Source organism: Hemiscyllium ocellatum, chromosome 8, assembly GCF_020745735.1.
Source record: "Hemiscyllium ocellatum isolate sHemOce1 chromosome 8, sHemOce1.pat.X.cur, whole genome shotgun sequence".
NCBI lineage: Eukaryota > Metazoa > Chordata > Chondrichthyes > Orectolobiformes > Hemiscylliidae > Hemiscyllium > Hemiscyllium ocellatum.
The window spans coordinates 97958777-97976200 of record NC_083408.1 but is presented as its reverse complement, the minus strand read 5'-3'; positions in this window follow the sequence as shown (position 1 = coordinate 97976200).

The following is a 17424-nucleotide window of genomic DNA, read 5'->3' as shown; positions in this document are numbered from 1 at the left end:
CAAATGGACCCCAGCACCAGGGATATATGTCCCTCCCCTCCCCTATCAGCGTTCCGAAAAGATCACTCCCTCCGTGACTCCCTTGTCAGGTCCACACCCCCCATCAATCCAACCTCCACTCCCGGCACCTTCCCCTGCAACCGCAGGAAATGCAAAACTTGCGCCCACACCTCCTCCCTTACTTCCTTCCAAGGCCCCAAGGAATCCTTCCATATCTGCCACAAATTCACCTGCACCTCCACACACATCATTTACTGCATCCGCTCCGCCCGATGTGGCCTCCTCTATATTGGGGAGACAGGCCGCCTACTTGCGGAACCCTTCAGAGAACACCTCTGGGACACCCGGACCAACCAACCCAACCACCCCATGGCTCAACACTTCAATTCCCTCTCCCACTCCACCGAGAACATGCAGGTCCTTGGACTCCTCCATCGCCAGACCATAGCAACATGACGGCTGGAGAAAGAGCGCCTCATCATCCACCTAGGAATCCTCCAATCACAAGGGATGAACTCAGATTTCTCCAGTTTCCTCATTTCCCCTCCCCCCACCTTGTCTCAGTAAAATCCCTCGAACTCAGCACCGCCTTCCTAACCTACAATCTTCTTCCTGACCTCTCCACCCCACCACCAATCCGGCCTTTCAAGCTCACCTTAACCTCCTTTCACCTATCGCATTTCCAACGCCCCTCCCCCCTACCTTTTATCTTAGCCTGCTTGGCACACTCTCCTCATTCCTGATGAAGGGCTCATGCCTGAAACATTGATTCTTCTGCTCCTTGGATGCTGCCTGACCTGCTGCTTTTCCAGCAACACATTTTCAGTTAAAAGGCCTGTGTCCATACTGTGTAGCTCTATGACTCTAAGACTCTTCTATGCTCCTTAACAGTAACATGAGACTGTCTGTTAGGTTAGCCAATGCACCCAGAATCACCATGTACTACCCACCAGCACACTTCTGCATGATGCCGTATTGAGACTCTCATCTGAGTCCTCTTCATTATTTCATTGCCCTTTGGTTAGCTGGCACATGGACCAGCCTTTGTCCCTTGCTTGGATGTAATGCCTTGTTATCTGGTTACTCATCATTTGCAAATCTCAATTCAGTTCAACCTCCAAGTTACGTGCAATGCCAGTGTCCAAGCTGGTGGCTGAAGTTGTCAATTCAAGTAATGGGACTCCTTCCTCAGTCTGGTCTCTGCACGTCATGTGGCACTGGGCACAAGCAGGCTGAAGGGTGAGTCTCAGATAACTTCTGCTGCACCGGCCTCAGCTGAAGACCTCACTGACATTAATGAGGGACGCTGATTTTTTTTTCTTCCTCCAGGGGCTGTGTAGTGACAGGTTGTGAATGCTAGAAAGCAAGAAATCAGCAGCAGAATGTCAAGGTGAGGGAAGGAGGGTGAAGTGACAATCAACAGGGCTATAGTCACACCATCAGGAGTTTGGAGATATTGAGGACTGCAGACGCTGGAGAGTCAGAGTTGATAAAGGGTGGAGCTGGACAAAGTGAAGCAGGTCAAACAGCATCTGAGGGGTGTGAGAGTCAATGTTTCAGGTCGTTTCAGGTCAGGACCTTTAATCAGGGCTGGTGAGAGGTCACGAATTGAAACATCGATTCTCCTGCTCCTCAGACTTGCTTGACTTGCTGTGTTTTTTTCAGTTCCACACTTCATCGATACCACCAGGAACTTCCTCATCATGTCAGATAGTGGGATAACTATATGTTTGCAGGTTTAAAAGGGGCATAACATAGGATGATGCCAGCAGTTACAAATGTGGTCAGTGATACTGAAGACAGCAGGCTCCAGCTCTGCTTGGTAAGATATCTTTACTATCGGAAATGAACACATCATTGCCCCCACCAATTGTGTTCTGCTCCTTTCTATTGTGGCTACCTTGTCAGTGAGAGGGCAGACTATCAATGGTTGCATCATAGTTGAGCAGTGTGTTTATCAATAGCGAATATCAGTAGTATATGAATGCAACGAGAGGTGGGTGTGAGATTGGCAGCATTGATAAGGGGGTGTGAGGGTGAAGTGGGGATTTGGATGTTAAGCATAAGTTATGGGCAATCAAGAGTACTGCTGGTTGAGTGATGGGGATATGGTGTTCAGAATAGTTGTGGGCTGATAATGGTGTGCTGGCTGGGAGATATAATGTGAAAATCCAATCAGTGACATTCACCACTCGTGAGACGTCATTAAACTGCTTTGGATATCAATGAGGTCCATACAGTGTGAATTTACCTAACTGATGGCCTGTTCTCATCATTTCTGAGGGATTTCCCCTCAAGATCTTCTGAAGAAGGACACTGGATCTCTACCTTCCCACCTCAATCACTGTGTCCAGAAAAGTGAATAGTGCAGTTATGGGCAGCTGCATTTTTCTATCATCTCATGCAGCTTTTCACTTGAGCATCAATGGATGAGGGACAACCTGATAGAAGTTTACAAAATTACGAGAAGCATGGATACAATGGATGAGTCTTTTACCCAGGTTAGAAATGTCAATCGCTAGGGGACACAAGTCGAAGGTTTAAAGGAGACATGACGAGCAGGTTTTTCAACAAAGTGTGGTAAGTGCCTGGAATGCGCTGCCAGAGGAGATGGTGGAAGCTATACAGTAGCAAAGTTTAAGAGGGATCTTGACAGATGTATGGATTGGCAGGAATGTGGACTGCAAAGAGGCAAAAGGTTTTTAGTTTAGAAAGGCATTGTGTATCGGTGGAGTCTTGGTGGGTTGAAGGGCCTGTTCCTGTGCTGTACAGTGCTTTGTTCTTTATCTTCAAGACAGACAGACTGCCTTGAAGAGCAGAAAGCTGGCTGGCTAACAACACACACTGTTCAGCCTCCTGCTGAGGGCAGAGACAGCCAGCAGCAGAGAAGCTGCTTGGTCCTATGCTGTTATCAGGATCTCAGCTGGCCATCCCAAATTTACATTTTCCCTACCTTCATTTGAACTGGTGTGGGCCTTTTGTGAATTTTCATTATTGAATTCTTAGCTGGAGACTTATTAACTTTTCAATGCATAACTTGACAGATTTAAAATGTGGATATCCTCCAAATACGAAGAAGGGGCATGCTCGGAAACTAACATTTCTCGCAACATTTAGTTTTGCAATTGAAATATTTCCTTTTACATATATCACAGAGGGAAATGTAACTTCCACTGCTGTGAGTTAAATGTAAACATTCAAATGAATTTGTAGATTTTTGGAAATTTTAACACATAACCTCAAAATTCTAATATCTTTTTAATTATAAGGTAAGGCCTAAAAACTAACCCTATTGCAAATTTTACTGAGTAATAGTGTTTCATATTATAGTTTTAAAAGTATCAGATGTAACCAGGAGTGAAATTATCCTGTTTGGTAGCAGAAATGTCTGACAGGTTTACGAAGAATTTGCGCTTGTTATCTTATTATAATTTCTAGGGGTGGCATGGTGGCTCAGTAATCAGCACTGCTGCCTCACAGCACCAGGGTCCCAGGTTCGATTCCAGCCTCAGGCAACTGTCTGTGTGGAGTTTGCATGTTCTCCCCGTGTCTGCGTGGGTTTTCTCCAGGTGCTCTGATTTCCTCCCACAATCCAAAGATGTGCAGGTCAGGTGGATTGGCCATGCTAAAATGTCCATCGTGTTAGGTGCATAAGTCAGGGGTAAATGGGTCTCTTCGGAGGGTTGGTGTGGACTGGTTGAGCCGGAGGACCTGTGGGAATCTAATCTAAGCAAAATCTTCTTCTATAGCCTGGGAGAGACAGAGCAGTGCAAATAGTGAAGGTAGTTAACTCCTGGATTGCACAAAGGACTACTTTCTAGAGCAGCATGTTTTAGAACTGACAGAGATCAGTTTTTTAACCAATTCTAATGAACCAGATATAGTTAACAATTCTGGCAGGAATGGGGCATCTTGCAAATAGTAACAGTAATATCACTCAAATTAATATTAAGCTTGAGAGGAGAAAGAAAGAGTAGCATACAAAGTTTCTAACTTTAAACAAACCAAACTGCAAAAGGTTGAAAAATGGTTTGACCACAATAAATTGTGTGGGACTGGTGACAAGTAAAGCTACAGAAACACAGTGTGATAAACCAAAGATGTATTTGGTACAATGCAGAATTAATATGTGCCTCTAACACACATAGGTATTCACTGTAATTAAATGAGGTAAGAGGCAGGAGCCAATTAATAAAAAAAAGTCACTTGCAATAATGCAAAGAGAGGCAGTAATGTATAAAAAAAACAAGGTTAAAGAAAATATACAATTAGAGACATGTAAAGTTCATGCCAGCAATATTAGAGCTAACAGAAAAAGCAAATGATCAATATAGTAATAACATGTATGTAGTACAGAGCTACGAAGGGTCTTTGAAGAGGATGGAAATCAAAACTGTAAGAGGCAATGAGGAAATCAAATCCTAAGTCAAATGAAAAAAACTTGGAGATTTTAATGTTAGTGAAAGTAATAGGAAAATTAAAGAATGATGCACAAAGTAATGGACTTGAGGTGAAGCCCCCATCCCAGAGTATTGGAATAAACAGTTGACAAAATTTTGAACAGGTTAATCACAATATTCACAATATTGAAAAAGTTGCAAATGTTATTCGATTATTCAAAAAGGAATGAAGGAATAACTCTGTTAAATCACAGACCTGTCAGAGTAACATCCTCTCTGGAGATGCGAGTGTTGGTGCTGGAAAAGCACAGCAAGTCAGGCAGCATCCAAAGAGCAGGAGAGTCCTGCTCAGGATAAAGGCCTTTTGCCTGAAACATCGACTCTCCTGCTCCTTGGATGCTGCCTGACCTGCTCTGCTTTTCCAGCACCATAGTCTCGACTCTAATCTCCAGCATCTGCTGTCCTCACTTTTGCCTAGAAGACTTGGACAGGCATGAGCATATCAAAGGAAGTTTTGCAGGTCAATCATGCTAGACATACAGGTTGGGATTGTGTACCATTCCCTCGGGGGTTTCGATGCTGTGGGGTATTAATCTCTTCGGATGTAGCAAGTGGGGACATCATCAACTTCCTGTCTCCAGCCCAGTCAATTCCAGTGTGACAAGGCCTTTAACTAGTCTTTCTGCCCACCATCAGTTATGGCCCTTCAGTGGGCTTTACAAACCTTCCGCCAGCACTGGCATTAACCCGACAAGGGGTATAGAGGCTTGCTGCAACAAAAAAGCTCTTGTTGGATTACTTGCCAGTTCCTGTGGTGTGAGATTCTCTCATTCAAACCCACTGTGTCTGATCACAGGACTCAGCATTGGGAAAGTCGAGTAAAACAGAGGCCAATATCCCAACACCAATCACCCTTTATTTACCAAGGCATTGCCTTTGACAATAGCACTGCCTCTCATTGAGTCAGGCATTCCCTGGCTCAATATCCCTGACATTCATCTTTTTACAACTGCCAGGAGTCCCTGATTGGAAAAGATCAACAGCCCCAGTCAGGAACTCATATTCTATGGGGATCCCTCATTCACAGCTCACACCCTGTGACACTCCTTCCAACATCATTTGCTTCTGGCATGAGACAAAAAGAATGATCCCAAACACTGATTTGCCAGTAGTGCTAAGGGTCAGAGGAGATGCCAGCCTATTATTGGCTGAGAACTTTCATGGAGTCCATCATCCTGAAGGAAGGCCCTCCACTAGCCTGTCATGGGTCCAAGGGCACAGACCTCTTTGGAAAGGGTCAACATAGAGATCTTGGAGGCCAGTGAGCAAAGTCTCTGTCATCTTCACAAGATTGCTGGCACAAATACAGATAAAGGTTAACTGCTTCCCTTACTGAAGGAATCCAAAATCTTAAAATTGAAATAGGTCGCATGTTAGTGAAACTAGGACTTTTTTTATGCAAACAGCAGTGGCAATCTGGACATCCCTCCTTCCCTAAATACTGTGGATGCTGAGGGGACAATTAAAATGGCTGCAAAATGTGGATGACATACATTTCAGTCAGGATTTAACTAAGTGATAGATCAGGCTAAGGGGATTGAATTGCTTACTGTTGTTCCTACTTTAATGGGATTATCTAAAGAATTTGGCACAGGACATTTCAGCAGGGAAGTTGTTTGATGTGGTCTTTTATTAAAATCTTTGTTGCCAATTTTGTTTCCAAAACAGAATCAAAGTGAGTAAAGTTCAAACCGATTATTCTTCAATTACTGTGTTCAAGTTTTATGCCCTCTTAAGATCGAAACTAAATTGATATTTCCAACTTTCACATCATGAAAATTTTCATTTTTATCTGAAGCAGCATTTCATTCTTTATAGTATTAATAGCAATTATGTATGACAATTAACCTGGACCAGTGACACTCAGTGTAATTTACAATATGCCCTCTCCCTAATGATCACATTTCTCTCAAGCTAGTACCCGGTTTATGCAAAACATTTGTGTGTTGTTGGCACAAAGAATCTAATGCTAACTGGAGTCAACCTTTTTCTTTTGATATCACATGTCATGATTAATGGACTTTGCCAGAAAAGTGGGGGAATAAATAGCCCACTTCACAAACACTGTAATTACATTGATTTCTGAAATGTGCCAACATCCTGTTCCTTTACCCCCAGGATAGGTATTGCTGGAAACGAAGGGCATGCTGTTGAATCATTTCTTTTTGCACTCATCAGGACAGATTTGCAAGAATACCAAGTCTTAAAGGGAGCAACAACAATGCACTGCTTGAGAAGTGGAACTGCTTATCTCCAGATTCTGTATTTGATTTTTTCCTACATTAATTGTTGGAGCTCCATCCATCTCTTCAACAACTCAAAGTATTTGGTTTCTTCCATGTGGATGTAAGACAGTCTACCTCATAGGGATAAGTAATGTTTGGGAAACTCAACTGTCTGAGCTTTGCACTGCTCGAAGATTGAGTTGGAGTAGAAAGTTATTTGTTTTGCTACTATCCTATGTTATAGCTAACATTCAATTGTTTGGAATAAATCAAAGATTCTGGAACTCTGAATCAAAACCAGAAATGCTTGCAGCATTAAAACTAATGAAGGATCACTGGACTTGGAACATTAACTCTGATTCTCTCTGTAAAGATGCTGTCAGAGCCGTTGAGTTTCACCATGACGTTCTGATTTTGTTTGGGAATGTTTATGATGGAAACTGTGACGTTGGCATTTCAACCAGAAACAAGTTTGGTAAGTGAATTAGAAGTGAATGAAAAGTGGGGCATGAGAAAGACAGAAGTCATAAGACCATAAGATGTAGGTGCAGAGGAGAACATTGAACTCATCAAGCCTATCCCACCATTCAATGAGATCATGGCTGACCTGATCATCCCCAACTCTACTTTCTTGATTCTTTCTTATAACATTTAATTCCCTTATTAATTAAAAATCTTCATTAAAGGTTGAATATGATGAATGATTCCATGTTGACAGCCCTCTGTGGGAAAGAATTCCCTCTGAGAAAATAAATTCTTCCTCATCTCTTAAATGTGAAATCCCTTATTCTGAGATTATGGCCTCTGTCCGAGACTCTGCCACAAGATTAAACAACCTTTCCTCATCTACTGTGTGAAGTCCCCTGAGAATTTTCTCTGTTTCAATGGGTCATTTCTCATCCTTATTCCAAAGAGTGCAGGCCTAATCTGAACTTTCTCTGAGGTAGAATAATGCAGGAATCTGGAATAGACTTACCTCAGTAGTGGATCTTTCTCTCTCCCATCCCAAACAAAGCTTCCTCCACATACAAGAAATTGAGGAATCTCTGCCCCACGCAAATGCATATGTAGGACACTATACAGTGCATTTTCAAATACAATTAGAACATTGTGAGGAGTCTGTATGTTTAGTATTAAAAGAGGAACTCAACAGATTGACAGCAACATTTGGTGTCAGGAGGTTGGAAATAGGTTGGAAGGTGAGTAGTGAGGATGATGCCAAATGTCTACAGACCCATATAGTCATATTCAGCAAGTGGGCAGAAACTTGACATATGGAATATAATGGGGGTAAGTGTAAGGTTATGCAGAAAAAATAGAGAGGCTGCATATTATTTAAATGCAGGAAATGGGCAGAAAGCTGCAGCAGAGAGGGATTTGTGAGTCAAAGAGTCAAAGAATCATAGATATATGCAGCACGGAAACAGATCCTTCAGTCCAACTCATCCATGCTGATCAGATATCCTAAATAATCTAGTCCCATTTGCCAGCATTTGGCCTATATCCCTCTAAACCCTTCCTATTTATATACCCATCCAGATGTACCAGCCTCCACCATTTCTTCTGGCACTTCATTCCATACACACACCACCCCCTGCATGAAAAAGTTGCCCTTCCAGTTCCTTTGGAAATTTCCCCCCTCTCACCTTAAACCTACGGACTCTAGCTGTGGACTCCCCCACCCCAGGGAAATTACCTTGTCTATTTATCTTACCTATATCTCTCATATTTTATAAATCTTTTTGTAAAGGCACCTCTATAAGTGTACGTGCATAAATTGCAAAACGCTAGCACCCAAGTTTAGCATGTAATAGGTGTAATCCATGCCATGTAGGTTAGTCAAATGGGATGTTGGTCTTTATGTCAAAGGGAATAGAGTATTAAAGCAGGGAAGGCTTGTTAAAATCATATCAGTCACGCCAGATCAGGAATACCAAGAACAGTTTTGGTCTTTTTACCCTAGAGAAGATATATTGGCATTGGAGGCAGTCCAGATAATGTTCACTTGGTTGATCCCTGGTATGGAAAAATGGCCTGATAAAGAGAGGCTGTGTATTCATTGGAATGTATATTCCAATGGTTGTGTATTCATTGGAATTTAGAAGAATGAGAGACAACCTTATTGAGACATTTAAGATTCTTAGGAAGTTTGACAGGGTAAAGGTTGTTTCCCCTTGTGGGAGAGTCTAGGACCAGAAGGCTTAACCTCAGAATAAGGGGTCACATATATAAGACTGAGATGAGAAGGAATTGGTTCTCTCAGAGGATAATGAATTCTTTACCGCAGAGTGTTGACAAGGTTGAGCTATTCATTTGATTCAAGGTTACATCAGACAGATTTTTAATCAGTAGGAGAATTTCGGGCTATGGGATTCAACAGGAAAGTGGAAATGAGGATTATCAGATCAGTCATAATCTCACGGAATGGTGCAGCAGACTCAATAGGCTAAATGGCCTGCTTCTGATCCTATTACTCATGGGCTTGCACTGCGTCAGGAATACCCACCTTTCAGATCGTCTCGTGCTTTTCACTATTAAGAGCATCTTAAAAATGAGACCATTAACATTGTTGGGGTTAAGAGATCATGTTAATGCAATATGTATGTAAAGGATGAGAAAATGCCATTAGGCATGTGATTGATCAGACCACATCTCACTAGACTTAATTCCACTGAGGGGAATAATGGCTGCAGAGTGGGGCAGACCAGACTAATGGGAAGGAGAAAGTAAGAGAGGCGACAAAGAAAGATGATAGAAGATGAGAGTACAGAAAAAGGGATGGAAAGCCGTCAAACTTTTCTTTCAACATGTCTTTGGCACAAACTCACAAATCATTACTTGATCACCATTTAAAGTCAAAAGATTTTGTATCAAAGTCATGAGATCTGATATCATTTTAAATACTGAAAATGTGTTGCTGGAAAAGCGCAGCAGGTCAGGCAGCATCCAAGGAGTAGGAGAATCGACGTTTCGGGCATGAGCCCTTCTTCAGGAATTCCTGAAGAAGGGCTCATGCCCGAAACGTCGATTCTCCTACTCTTTGGATGCTGCCTGACCTGCTGCTCTTTTACAGCAACACATTTTCAGCTCTGATCTCCAGCATCTGCAGTCCTCACTTTCTCCTATCACTTAAAATAACTTACCAAAGAGGAAATATATAATAATGGAAGAAAGCAATCCAGATGAGTTGCTCTTTTAAAACCAATAGGCAATCATTTGCAATTCTGCAGCACTCCTTATGCAGGTTCAAAATGTTTTATGTCAAAGAGAGCAAAATAGTGAATGGTAACCAGGAATGAAATGCTTAAAAATAGAACAGGTGGGGAAATGAAAGGCAAAATGAAAGGACTTTAGGGAACATGTATTTTTTTTAACAAAAACATGGAGAGAACTTTACAGTTACATGAGGGGCCATAGGGATGCTGGAAACCAGAGTTAAGGTTAGAGTGGTGCTGGAAAAGCACCGCAGGTCAGGTAGCATCTGAGGAGCAGAAAAATCGATGTTTTGGGCAAAAGTCCTTCATCAGGAATGATCCTGATGAAGGGATTTTGCCCGAAATATCGATCTTCCTGCTGCTTGGATGCTGCCTGACCTGCTGTCCTTTTCCAGCACCACTCTAATCCAAACATGAGGGGCTATAACTGGTGAAGAAATACAGAATAGTAGAAGCATTGGAGGCATAGAGATGGCATGTAGAAATTTGAAAATTTGGCTGACAAATTAAGTCAACTCGTTGTGGGTCTGCCATAGTTCAAGTGAAGACAGTGTGAGAAAAGAGAGAAGGGGTACTCTAAGAAGACAAGACTACACTGTCATCAGGTGGTAAACACTAGATCAGAGTCCTGGTCCGAATCTGATTCCTCGAACAGGATCCTGGCAAATTTTGTTGGCCATCTCACAAGATCGTAAGTGAGGATAGATTGGGCTGCAAAATCATTTTTCTGGAATTAAGTTTACAAAATGTTGCCACATCTGTTATCTTAGATTGCAGAAAAAAAGGACAAGCAGCATAAACTATCCTTAAGAGGCGATCAGATCTACTCATGACTTGTTTATTAGTTCATCATTGAAATAAAAATGAAGAAAAAATAGATATGAGGTGAAATTGCACCTTGTATTATTAGCATATAAATGTGTTAGCACTTTTACATGAAATTCCTTTGACCACTATTTGAATGAAAGCGATAAGCTGTTTAAAATAAGCATGTTCATGTGTTAATATTACAGAGCTCAATATCAGTAGGGAATAATAGATCCTCCAGGACATGAATATCCTCGAAGCATTAATAAAATGTGAGAGAAAAAAAAAGTCCAGTGCTTTATAACTGTCACCCAAATGTCTGAAATGAGATTACAGCCTTGGATGTATCCATTATTTTATAATTCTAACAGGCATTCCTGTGGCATTACCAATGGTAAATCAGAAGACACAGCAAAGTAAAATTTAAAGGTCTGCCAAGGCCTTGATTTTTAAATGCTGTTCCTTGCATTCCAATCCCCCCCCAAGGCCTCACACATACCAATCTCTGTGATATTCCCCAGCTCTTATGACCCTTAGATATTGCAATGATTTTCCAGTTGTGGCCTTTTGCATGTCCCTGACCTTAATTGGTGGTTTTGATTGTACTCTGGACTGCCTCCTCATGACTCTTCCTTTGATGCAATGCTTAAAATTACCTTTGTGACTAAGTATTTGACCTCAGGTGGAATTGCCAATTTTTTGTTCTGTTTTCCCATAATTAATGTTTCTTATAAATATAATTATTGTTGTTTCTAATAGTTGCTTGACTTAGAGGGTGGATACAAATTAAATTCGTCATGGGTCATTACATCTTGTCATTTCAATCTTAACCTTTTCTTTTACATAATGGGATAAATATCAACTGTTGACAATAAATTACTAGGGGGAGGCAATAGCCTGATGGTATTATTGCTAGATTAGTAATCTAGAAACTCAGCTAATGTTCTCGGGACCCACCATGGTGGAATTTGAATTCAATGAAGGATATGGAATTAGGTGTCGAATGATGACTGTGAAACCATTGTCGATTGTCGGGAAAACCCGCCTGGTTCACCAATGGCCTTCAGGGAAGCAAATCTGTCAACTTTATATCGTCTGGCCTATATGTTTCTCCTGACACAAAGCAATGTGGTTGACTCATAACTGCCCTCTGGGCAATTCGGAATGGGCAATAAATGTTGCTCTAGCCAGAGATGCCCGCATTCATGAATGAACAAAAAAAGTCTCATCCTCTCATGTGTTAATTTTTGTTGGAGTTTTTTAAAAATCTGAGATTAAATTTAGAAAAAAAAGAACACTTTCTTTCGCTTTTTCACTCACTCATGGATCAATCCTTCTTTCTTTTTGCATTTACTTTTGTATAACCGATTTCTCATTGAATACCCTCACTCTAATTAAGATGGCTGTTGTGAATTTTCTTTAAGAGTTGACCAAGGCAAATGATCAAAGAATGAGGGCGTAAAGCAGCACATGTGAGTAATTACAATTGTTGCTGCGGGTATTGGTGGTTCCTGAATCCCTTGTGTTTGTTGATCTGTCCTGTCATGTGAATGTTTATCAGTTTAAGCCTTCAAATAAATCCAGTCCACTTACCATTCACTAGCCCAGAGTGGGTGAGTGATGAGCTGTATAAAATAACTTATCCTTGCTTCATGATTAATAAATCTGATTGGCTAAAGAGATATCCAATTGTTTTCCCTCTTTACTGAGGGTCCATAAGTCTGGCTGCTCCATTATTAGCTCACAGTTTTAGAAACTTGCTACTGAAGAGAATTATTAGTGTAATCCTTCAAAGGGCAAATCTAGCCAACAGTAGACAGTCATTCCATGTTGAGATGCGATGGTGCCCACACTAAAGAATTAAAACATTACTGGTGATGAGTGTTAATCTTCAGTTGATGTACAGGATATAATACAATTACTGTATATGATGTACTGCAGTAAGTATCATGGTGACATATCGTGAGTGACACAATGTTTCACTAACAGACTTGGGAACAACATTCCATAGCATTACCTTTTGGGCTAGGTTTAGTTTTAAATCTGATTTATCTGCTTGGTGGCTCACAGAAGGTCATAAAATAAGCAACTGTGAGAAGAGATAATGAGATGCTATTGGAGGTAATGACTTCAAAAATGCATTATACTATATTACAGTACAACTTTCAAAATGCTTGTTGTAGTACATTGCTGTCATCCCGTGGGAGGCATTAATAATTAAAGAACTACAGTAACAGTACCTGCTACACCTCCCCATTGGATTGTTGCAGCTACCCAGGATGCAGAGAGCCATTAATGGCCGCTTTTTTTTAATGCGGAGTAATGACAATCTCACAGGATGGTGCAGCCACAAGCAAAATGATTTCGTGGGGTTCATCATATAAATGAGGTAATCTTCAGAGAATTAACATTCTTCTAAATTGTTAGCCCTCTGAGGCCACCACAGATCTGAAGCCTAATGACCCATTGACCCATGAGGGTTTTGTATTGGTAAAGCAGGCTGATTGTCATTAACTCTTTCAGGGCAAAAAAATTAGAAAATTTCCATTCTTTTCAACAGAGACTCAGTCATTCTTTTATCGGCTTTGAGTGAAAGTGTTCAAAATATTTCAAGGCAGGAGTGCCCAACAAATTGTTTGCCTGTCCAGTCTATACTTAGGAGAAAGTGAGGATTGCAGACGTTGAAGATCAGAGTCGAGAGTGTGGTGCTGGAAAAGCACAGCAGGTCAGACAGCATCTGAGGAGCAGGAAAATCGACATTTCAGGCTAAAAGCCCTTAATCAGGAATGAGGCTGTGAGCCAAAAGGGGGCAGAGATAAATGGGAAGGGGGGGGGCTGTGGGGAAGGTAGCTGAGAGTACAATACGTAGATGGAGGTGCAGTTAATGGTGATAGGTCGGAGAGGAGGCTGGAGCGGATTGTGGGAAGGAAGATGGACAGATAGGACAGGTCAAGAGGGTGGTTCTTTAGTTGAAAGTTTTGAACTGGAATAAGGTGGGGGGAAGTGAAGTGAAGAAAGTGGTGAAATGCAAATTGATGCTGTGTGGTTGGAAGGTCCCAAGGTGCAAGATGAGGCATTCTTCCTCTAAGCATTGGGTGGTTAGGGAGTGAAAGTGGAGGAGACCCAGGCCCTACATATCCTTGGTGGACTGGGAGGAGGAGTTGAAACGTTCGGCCATGGGATGATGGGATTGGTTGTTGCGGGTGTCCCAGACTTCAAACCTTGTTGGGAGTTTGAGCAAGCTGTGGTTGATATTCTCTTTTTCATCTGGAGGAGATAAGAAAGCATCTATTGATTGGCTATTCCTAGTACTATGAGTCACTCATGTTGGATGCTTTTCTTATACAGTTCTAATTCTTATGCTGGTAGCATTCCTACAACAACTTTAGTTTGGGAAATCTGGGACATTGCATAGATCCCCTGTTTCCATAGGGGATCCTCCATAACATCATCCAACTCTGTCTCCTTATCTACAGCTGAAAGCGTCAATCACTTTTTATTAGCTCTACACTTGACTATTCCAATAAACTCTTGCCTGGTATTTCCTAGTTTCCCTCTTTGAATTTGAGGCAATTTAAACTTTCATTTCCCATAGAAAAAAAAGGAGAATGAAAATAACCTCAACCCTTGGCCTGTGCATGTTTGTAGACTGATGTATGAATGTATGGACTAATGTGCTTAGAAGGTTAATGTTTGAAGTCAGCCATTAAACACCCCTTCACTTTAGGTAAAAAGTTAAAAATAGAAAAAGAGGAAAAAAGACAATCTCACTCTGAGTGCTGCCAGCTAGTTACCATCAAAAAGAACCAAAATGAATGGAATTTCAAATCATCTCCAAATATAAGAATCATTAAATTGACAGCTTAACTAACAACATCAGTGCTACCCATAACATTCCATGTAATGGATCCAATGTTCTACTATCTAATCTTTACCAGAGACTGATTCATAGGTTTTTAACCTTTATCTTTCCTTGGACTCACTGCTTAATCCTAATATGTGTGTCACATTATTATTTTGTTTCCATGTTTTGTAAAGAATATACTCACTCTTCTGTTAACTCAAGAAAGCTTGGTTAAATTGGCCACTTTTCAAACATAAATTCTCTTGGTCTGGGTGACAAGGAAGAAATCTTGTTGTGACCAACTGAGTAGAGGATGGTGAATGGTGTAGGATAGTTAATGCATCCCTCTTCAATGGTGAGCTGAGTGAATTAATTCCTTTCGTGTCAAGTAAGAAACTGATCATTTTAACCATAAACTAACAGTGAGCAAGATTTTAAAGTTGAATGGGCAAATATTTAGTACAGTGTTAATTGATTCAATAAATAAGAGATCACAAAGATTGCACAGTTATATCATTGCGATTCAACATTAACAGCTTGCTGATTATAAATTTGCAATTGAGATCACTATCTGCAATTGACATAAATTAGTGAGACTAGTTTAACTCCCTTGGTACCTGACAATATCACACCATCCAGTAGTCAGTCTACAGGATAGATTAAAACCACCAACACTTCTGACAAAGTTGAAGCTTTAGGACGGGAGAAGTATTGAGGAAATTATGAGATTAATCTCAAAGACAAGAGAGTGGTCATTTCGCATCTGGTTTTTAAATTGACAGACTGGATCAAGTCGTTGGTTGTTGAACTTGATGATCTTCATCTCATTGAATTTGGACAGGTTTGACAATGGGAAGGTAATTCCCTCTACCCAGACAAATCACTGTCAAGAAGTCTCAGGTTATATACATTAATTGGTTTGTTTTTTCACTTATGAGGATCTATAGTGCATCACATAGTAGCTGCATAAAACACAAGGCAGCAAATAGAACGACATCAAGGCTATTTAGGAGGAGCCAATTTGTTTGATGACAATTGTAAGGTTCAGTAACAATGACTGTAACAATGAAGATGCTTATATATTTAATTATAGTAAAATGGTTTATTTTGGAACTAAAATCCAAAAATCTTGTGTTGGTGACATTGACAGACAAATCTCAACGTATTTGAAGGATTTATTTTTCTGTGAGTTTGTCTATAAGCTTAAAGGCAATGTGATGAACAAATGTTCTAAATAGCAATGAATATTGTTAAATGAGTGAATTGTTTTCTTTCATGCATTTAGATCATTAAATGAGCATTACCGAAGGACACCATTGAAAATTGGATGGGAACTTAAAATGGAAATAAAGATGGCCTCACCCCTCACCTTGATGATAAACACAACACTTATCTATGGACTGTCACCTTGATATGGTGGACAGGGTAATGTTCACTGACAACATTCTGAACGATGCTGTCAAATTTTCTTGCTCTTGGTAGAACCAGTCATGGTGACAAGTTTGGGGGTTGGTGGTGCCAGATATGTGCAATCCAAGAGTCCACATTGGAGAAAGAGGTGAAGGAAGATTGTAAATCTCACCATGTCTCTGTGAAGGAAGGAGTTAGGTACAATTGCACTTTGGGCCAGTCATTGTGATTTGATAGGTCTGGTATCCAGCTCATTCATGTGACAATGTGAAAAATGGTGGAGACCCAAGGGGGTGATGTTAAATAAAGTACTTCAAGGTTCTACCAAGGTGGATTATAGGCTCATCACAATCCTGACTAAATACTAGGTCCAGCGGCACAATGCTTAGCACTGTTGACTCACAGGACCAGAGGTCCAGGTTCAGTTCCAGGTTTGGGTTACTGTTGTGTATATGTTTCCTTGGGGTGCTCCAGATTCCTCCCACAATCCATGTTAGGTTAGGTGGATAGAACATTGTAAACGTTGCCCTGTGGAGTCCAGGGATGTGCAGGCTAGGTAGGTTAGCCATAGTTTAAAAAAAACACCTGGGATTGCAGAGATGGGGTAAGGGTATGGTCTAGGTGGTATGCTCTTTAGAGGGTCAGTGCAGAATCATGGTACAAATAGCATTGATCTGCACTGTAAGGATTTATGACTCTATATGTTGAAGTTATAGATAGCCAACAGTGTCGATAACAAAGGAAACTTGCAAAAATGGGGAAAATCTTTGTGAACAGACAACTAATCTGCTGCAGTAAAAAGTGATACTGTTGGAAAAGAACCAACCTGAATTACAGAAAAACCTCATTCCTGATGAAGAGCTTTTGCCCGAAACATTTATTCTGCTGCTACTCGGATGTTATCTGACTTGCTGTGCTTTTCAGCACCATACTCTCGACTCTGATCTCCAGTATCTACTGTCCTCACTTTCTCCTTACAGAAAAGCATGTTATGCCTTTTAAACCAGCCACCTATTCAATTGATTGATTGATTGATCGATTTATTGTTATGTGTACCAAGGCACAGTGAAAACCTTTGTTTACAAGCAGCACAGGTGGATCATAATAGGCAAGAATGTACAGATCAAAAAGGACTTAGAGAGGCATACAGGTTACATTGCACAGGGCATGCATTAGGCAAGATCAACGTTAGTAAGATCAGCATTATTTGAGGATATACTGTTCATTAATCAGTCTAATAATGGCCAGAAAGAAGCTTTTCCTGAACCTGCTGGTTCATGTGTTCAGGCTTCTGTATCTCCTGCCTGATGGAAGAGGAGTTCATTACTGTAGTGTGATGGGTCTTTGAGGATGTTGGCAGCTATTCCATGGCAGTGAGCCATGTAAGTAGAATCCATGGATGGAGGTTTGGCTTCTGTGATGGCCGAGGATGCTCACACCCTCTTCTGTAGTCTCATACGTCC